We start from the raw sequence: 7,429 nt of genomic DNA, 5'->3' as shown, positions 1-7,429 counted from the left end.
GCTTTTGGCTTTTAAAGACCATGATCTTAAACTTTTGATCAGCTGAAAAAAATCATGTTTGAGTGTAAATGCACTGATTTCTTCTTTTAACATTGTGAAGCTCTACTTAGAACCTTCTTAAGATCCAAYAGTGCAAAATGCAAATTCTTGCACTTTTTTGACTGGTCTTAAGATTTTGATCAGGAGTGTATATACTGTATATCTCCTCAGGCAGAGGAATGTGCAGCTTTAAAACCTGGACAGCAAGACTGAGAAAGAAACTCTTCCTGGGCTTTGACGCTCATAATTTCTGTTCCTCAGGCTAGTAGATTCTAAGTTTTGACTACCAAGTGATTAAATGTATTTAATAATAAGTTTGTTTCTAAATTACTTTTTACACTGACCTTACTAATAAATGGCGTTATCCCGTGTCTCTCACATGTTGTTGCTTGCTAAATGAAAACAGATCTGAATGACACGCAAAGCAATATTGCAATGATTCCTTTTTAATTCGTTAACACACTGTTGATACCTAACAAATCTTATTAATAAATACTCATTTACAAACAATTTAGTTTAGCAGAAAATACAAATTCCTACGGAGCAGGAACTTTATGCTAATAACAGCTAGGCTAATTGTTTCTTACCGCGTACAAAAGCTCCGTATGGATCCGTTGTTGTGATTGTCATTATTCTTACCAGATGTTTTGTTTATTCCATCATCTCTCAGCTGATAAACTCTGAGATAGTTCATCTTTATTGTCCTCTCTGCAGGCAGATTTTCAGTGTCGTTCTGCTGATGAAGGCAACCCACTTCTTTCATCATGCGCCTGTYTCTTGGAGCAAACTTGGAGGGTCGTTTGACCGTAAGTACACCCGTATCGATCTCCTCATAATGTAGCCGAGAACACATTTCTGTCGATGTAAACCTTACTGCAGTTAAGTTAGTTTCAAGTTGGATATTCGAGCTCCGCGGAGTAAGCGGCGTTTAGCTCAAGGTTGATCCGATTTATGAACGCTAATGTCGGCCAGCGGTTCTCCACCGCTCCCGGACCAAGCGTCTGAATGTTCTTCTTCTTCTGTTGTTTAATGGCGGTTGGCAAACAACGTTTAGGTGCATTACCGCCACCTGCTGGAATGGAGTGTAGGCCAGAAGGCTCTTAAAACAAAACAAAACAAAAAACAATAAATCTTAACAAATAAACCTGTGGTTTTTAAGAAATTAACTAAAGCCTTGAAAACAATTTCTACAGAACTCCCATTCATTATTTCCCTAATTGAAAACGGAAACTTTTGTTGTAAAATCTTGTTCTTTAATATTTTCCTACATGTTCCACTGTCTCTGACTGTGCACAAAAATCAGTTTCCACTTTCATGTTTTCCAATAATATGCAATGTGCTATTTAATCCTGTGTGTCCAAGTCTCGTACGAWATAAAATGTCTTCTTCCTTTCTATTTTTACAACTCCAAACTATTATCCCACCCACCTTTCTTTTCAAACTATAATAAAACCGTCCTTTATTATGCCTGTCCCAAAATTCTTTCTCGCTTGATGACAGAATGGATTCATCTTCAGCCTATTCGTCACCTGCATCACAGAAAAGGGAACGTTTGCATCAGATTGTTATTCCAGGTAAGAAAATCCGTCATGGGTCCACCAAAGGGCGCATTGACAATTACATTTTTTAAAAGTATGACCATTATCATTCATTAAGGGAATTATAACATTGTCAATGGGTCCGTTTAATATTACTACAAGTAWTATTTTAATTAATATAAAAAACACGCATTAATGTACCATTAATTTCAGTTTCGATGATGTGAAATTCTTTTTAAAACCTATACATTTATTTTCATCCCTCCATCCGTTATCTTTTACCTGCTTCTTCCGTTCCGAGTCACAGGGGTCACTGGTGTCCATGTCCATCAGTCAATGTGCAAGGGGTGGGGTACACCCTGGACAGGCTGCAAGTCTGTTACAGGACCATATTAGAGACAAACAACCATTCACTCACACCAAGGGACAAATTCAAGTGTTACTCTAAGATTCATGTTTTTGGTCTGTGGGAGGAAACCAAAGTACCTGGAGAAAACCCATGTMTGCATGGAGAGAACATGCAAACTCTACCCAGAAATGTCCCCGGCTGGGATTCCATCCGGTAACCTTCTTAGGAGGCAGCTYCACCAACTGAGCCACTGTGCTTCCCTTCATTTAATTTCAAATTATGTTAATACAGTTTCAGTGTGAACAATTTAAATTCAGTTTCTGATGGCACAAATTTCTTCTCTTAGAAATAGGCTGTTAAAAATACTCCCTCACTGCTTTCATAGTAGGATCAAGTTTAATTTAGCTGCTTCTTGTCATTACTTAAGAGTTCAGTGAAATAAACTTTTTAATTATTAAGCTATTATTGTTTAATTCAGCTGTAGTTGAGTAAGCCGTGTATATAAAATAAGAAGGCAGCAATAAAAATCAAGACTGTCTTTTAAACTGTCATTTTAATACATATGGTCTTCTAAGTTGCCCAAAATGTATATTCATGTATATGTATACACATTTTTTTGTTTGTTTTATGTCTGTTTTGAAATAAAATTTATTCTATTCTAATTTACAATTGGACCAACCAAGAAGCATCTGAATAGCACAACAGATTCAATAGATTAAGACTAAGATGAAGCATTTTTGAACTAAGTTTTAATGTAAAAAATGTGTTTACAGGTGAAATGTAAAACAGCTAAAATGGTTTTAAGTACCTGGAATCAGATGATGAAATAAATTAAGGAAGCTATGTTTGTTAATTTAAAGGTTGTCAACCTCCATTTTGTAACCACTTGGGATGTCCTGASGTCACATAGAGCTGGTTCTTGAATGTATGCATGCACAGAGAGCACCAAAAMMAARRRGRAAMYWMMAAAMYKGRRGRAARRRRRRWTYMRSYKRMCCYKKYYTYMWTKRAWKSMAARRWTTKGGSYYMWTTWRKTTTTTTACTGAATGAGTTTGAGTTTGACATGAGCTTCATTGTGTGCAAAATTTGCAAAATGAAGATGAAGCACTTTAGGAACACGACAAATGGGCTCACATTAAGTTTTGAATGAAAAAAAAAAAGATTTTGAATCGAATCGTGACCCCAAAAATCTAAATTGAATCGTGAGATAGTAAAAGATTCCCAACCCTACTTATATTTTCTACTTTGAGATTTGTATGCTTAAAATATGTACTCTTTATTTAGAAAAACCAAAGAGGCTTTATTTGATTTAAAAATYAGTGATAATAATCTTCAAAAACATGACAAGTATTCAGAAAAAGTAAAGAAAAAATAAATAAAATATAGGTTTTGTCAATTTGGTCAGGCTTTGTAATTTTCCATTCAGTGATGAAAAATGACCACCCATAGTGTGCAGAAATAACAAACCAGCAAATTATTAATGTGTGTTTAGAAAACAATTTTAAGACATGTTGATGATTTCACTGGGTAATATTGATTTCTAATTATTAAAGTGGGTCACAAAATTATTATGTAAAAATCATCTGAATCTGCCTATAATGTAGATGTGTTTTCTGTCTACTTTGGAAGAAAAGCTCACAAAATAAAAAACTTTTGAATGCTCTGGGTATTTTTGTGGGAACTGAAATCTTGAAATGAGAATATAAATAAAGCAATCAACGTATTTGAATAGTCAACATCTACAGACTATTTTCTTTATGTTTACCTGGTGGCGCCGCTGCTGCTGCTGATGATGATGATGATGGAGATRCAACCTACACCACTTTCAGCTGACTTTTGTGTAACCCGAGCATCTTCTGTCACTGTGACATAATCTGTGACCAAGAGGAAAGTACGTTTCCAAGAATATGTGATTAGCACCGTGCATTGAGACGGGCTCTGACTCAGACTCWGACTCACTGTTATTCCCTTTTCATTAGTTAAAATGTCGTAGTCTGGAGCAGGATGACTGTGACACTCAGAGATATTTTCCCTCACAGTTTTTCCTGAGGTGTTTATTTAAAGAGGATCTATTTGTAGCATGTCACCATGACATGAAACTGGTTTCCCACAAGGCCTCATCCACACAATTCGTTAATTTTTCTCTCTCACTTGTACAATATACTTTCTACCATTCCTATTAAAATAATGAAATACCATGCCACACCACTAGGTGTCAAAAATGTCGACATTATCACCATATCCAATTATAGAGGAAGAAGAGACTTTGCTTAGCTACCACTTTTACCAAAGCTTGTTTTTTTCTTCTTTGATACTATTTACAATTTTCTTCTCAGTTGTTTACCATTTCAGCACAAAATCATAGTTACATGTATTAGATAGCAGCCATTGACAAACATTTAAACATTTAAATTGTTGTTTTGGTTTCTCTCATACAATGTGATAGTGTGCATACACAAAAATACACCACACCATTGTTTCTGAAAAAAATATGAAAGCATTGTTACATACATTGTATCTTGTTAAAATGAGAAATCTAGTAAAACAAAGATAACCATCTCATTATAACATGTTATAATGTTTTGGTATAACTTCACTTTCACAGTCGTATTGCCTTGATGACATAAAGTATGATGGATTAAATCGAGACTCAGCTACTTTAGGCATTTTTATAATTGTTTTTATTTTTATTTTTATTTTTGGTCATGGTCTTTCTTGACTACATCGAGGCCCTAAAATTCTTAGGGTGTATTCACACTAGGAAAAAGTCCTTTGGCCCTGACTAAAAGTGGGCTTTATTTATTTTTCATTTGGTGCAGTTTGCATTCACATTGTGCTTTTTTTGCAAATGAACTATAACTTGTAAACAAAGCCATGAGGCTGATGATCATTGCTCCCACTGGACAGAAAGGATGGGGGTGGGACTGAGCGCACAGACCCAGAAAAAAAACATGGAAGTCCTGCATGCTGTGGTTCTGATGTGCACATTTGTGCTGATAGTACAACTGAAACAGCATTTAAAATGTTAAAAGCAGCTAATTTAATGGCGGTTTTGCAATGATATTCTAATTTTGGAGCGGTGTCAGAAAATTGTCTTCTTCTGCTACCTTTCATTTATTTGTGATTTGTATTTAAGTATGTTGGTTTTTAAAGAAATGAATAAAATTTGAAACCAAAGGAGACGAGGTGCTCTGTCCTGACCCACTACCTGTTGGCAGCAGAGCTACTAAGCAGGAGATGAGGATCAGGTATGATTTCAGTTTATTTAGCTTATGAACGGTGGCCCACATGTCCAAAAAGGTGCACGTTTTACGTAGTTGGTTCGGTCTGTATTCACACCAGAAGGAAACTGCACCAGAGTTTGTTTGGAAGAGGACTGAGACCACCTCAAAAAGCGGGTCTCATTCCTGTTGTTTGATCCACACCAGAGTTTGCACGAGTGGTCCGGACCAACAGGGGAAACAAACTCTGGTCCGTTTAAAGCGGGCCAAATGTGTCAGGTGTGAATACACCCTTAGACTTGTCTCGGCCTCAAGACACTGTGGTCTAGATCTTGGGTTTTGTGGTCTTGACTACAACACTAGAAAGTCCTCTGTTTTGATAACATGGATCGAAATAAAATCCAGAGTCCTCAAAGTCCGAGACCAAGACAAGACCAAGACCATCAAAAAGTGGTCTTAAGACCGATCTTAAGACCAAGACTGGTCTCAAGTACTACAACACTAGCACATTCTGGGGATTGTGCTCAGACCTGATTCATCATCATAGTGAGATGTTTTTCTTATTTCCACAAGATATTTTTAACATTAGGAAAACTAAGTTTTCTCATTTTATCACATAATTTTCTCACTTTACAATATAGTTTCTCCTTATAACAAGATACAGCTTAAAAATAATATGTCATGTGACAGCTCTATGCTTCCATAGGAAAGTTCTGTATTTTGAGTTTGCACTGAACACACCAAGAACTGAGCTTTTTTTTTAAACTTTCCCATTTAAAATTGGACAGGAGTTGCAAATGTAGCAGAGCATCTCTGTTGACTTTGTGCTGAGGATAAAGAAACAGCTCTGGCTTTAACWAAGGGTAAAGATCTGGTCCACAGTTTTTTTTGACCCTCGATGAACGTCACACTGGTCCTCCTGAATCTGAGTTTAATAATCACTTGGAGTGTCTTTTCCAACTACATAAAGTAAACTCTTCAAGGAAATTTGAGAAGTATGATCCCTTAATCCCTCAAGGCAAATCTCATCCACCCCTGATGCTCTGCCACAGAGGAGCTTTTTTAACTGCCACCATCATTACTGTCCAACTTAATCTGGATCCAGCTGTAATGCCTTTGGTGCTCAGCAGATGTCTGACTTGCAACAGATTTGATCAGTACTCACAAGCAGCACTCCCTGCTCACTGRGGCATTTTAATTTGCTGAGTAATGRAASAAAYGCAGTTCACTTTTTATTTTAAAGTAGTCTTTTTAATTACACATCACATAACACTTTTGTCTGGTTACAAGTGCTTCATTTGAAAGTTGAGGAAAATAAAGGAGAATCTATACAGAGCTGAAGATTACACCAAATATGCAGATGTMAATGGTTTGCGTTCTTTCTTACTATCTTTATGAGGATCAGCCCAAGTTTCTCATGTTACAGCTGGAGTGTCTGTGTGGCTGTTAGAGTGGAACCATGTGAAAAAAGAGATTTCATTCATGTCTTACTACACAAAAGAAAACTGGCAAGCCTACATAGAATAGAATAGAATAGAATAGAATAGAATAGAATAGAATAGAATAGAATAGAATAGAATAGAATAGAATAGAATAGAATAGAATAGNGTGTAGAATAGAATAGAATAGAATAGAATAGAATAGAATAGAATAGAATAGAATAGAATAGAATAGAATAGAATAGAATAGAAAGTCTTTATTGCCATTGCACAAGCCTGTAATATAGCATATATACAGAGACAAAACTAAAAATAAAGAAGTTATTGCACTTTGGATGTTTAACTGGTGTTCAGAGTCCTGATGGGCCATTGAAACTAACTGTTTTTGAGTCTGTTGAATTGGAACAAGTGGCTTTTAGCTAATAAGTAATTATGAAAACACAAATTTCTGCATGGCCTGTTGAAAATAGTGGGCCATGATGTGAAAAATAGCTTCGTAAAGCAAAGCTGTATGTATTACTGATCACAAACACTCAGTTTTCCGTTTCACTGCATTTGAAAATGTGATTATTTTCTTGTAATTTTGAGTTGCTAGGAAATTTCTAAYCGTCACAAACAGATTACTCTGCCCAAATGGTTGAAGAACGACATCAGTATGGGACTGATTTGAAACTTGATAGTGCACGCAAAGCTGATTTCATAATCATGTGCGCCAAGAATTACCTCTATTTAGTGTGTTTGCCTTCATGAATGTACAGAATTAATTAATTAATTAATTAATTAATTAATTAATTAATTTAATCTGCGTCTCCCTCCAAATGCAGCCAGCATTACGATATTTGC

Source organism: Austrofundulus limnaeus, unplaced genomic scaffold, assembly GCF_001266775.1.
Source record: "Austrofundulus limnaeus strain Quisiro unplaced genomic scaffold, Austrofundulus_limnaeus-1.0 Scaffold451, whole genome shotgun sequence".
NCBI classification, from domain to species: Eukaryota; Metazoa; Chordata; class Actinopteri; order Cyprinodontiformes; family Rivulidae; genus Austrofundulus; species Austrofundulus limnaeus.
The sequence above is the reverse complement of the archived record's forward strand: the minus strand, read 5'-3'. Positions refer to the sequence as shown.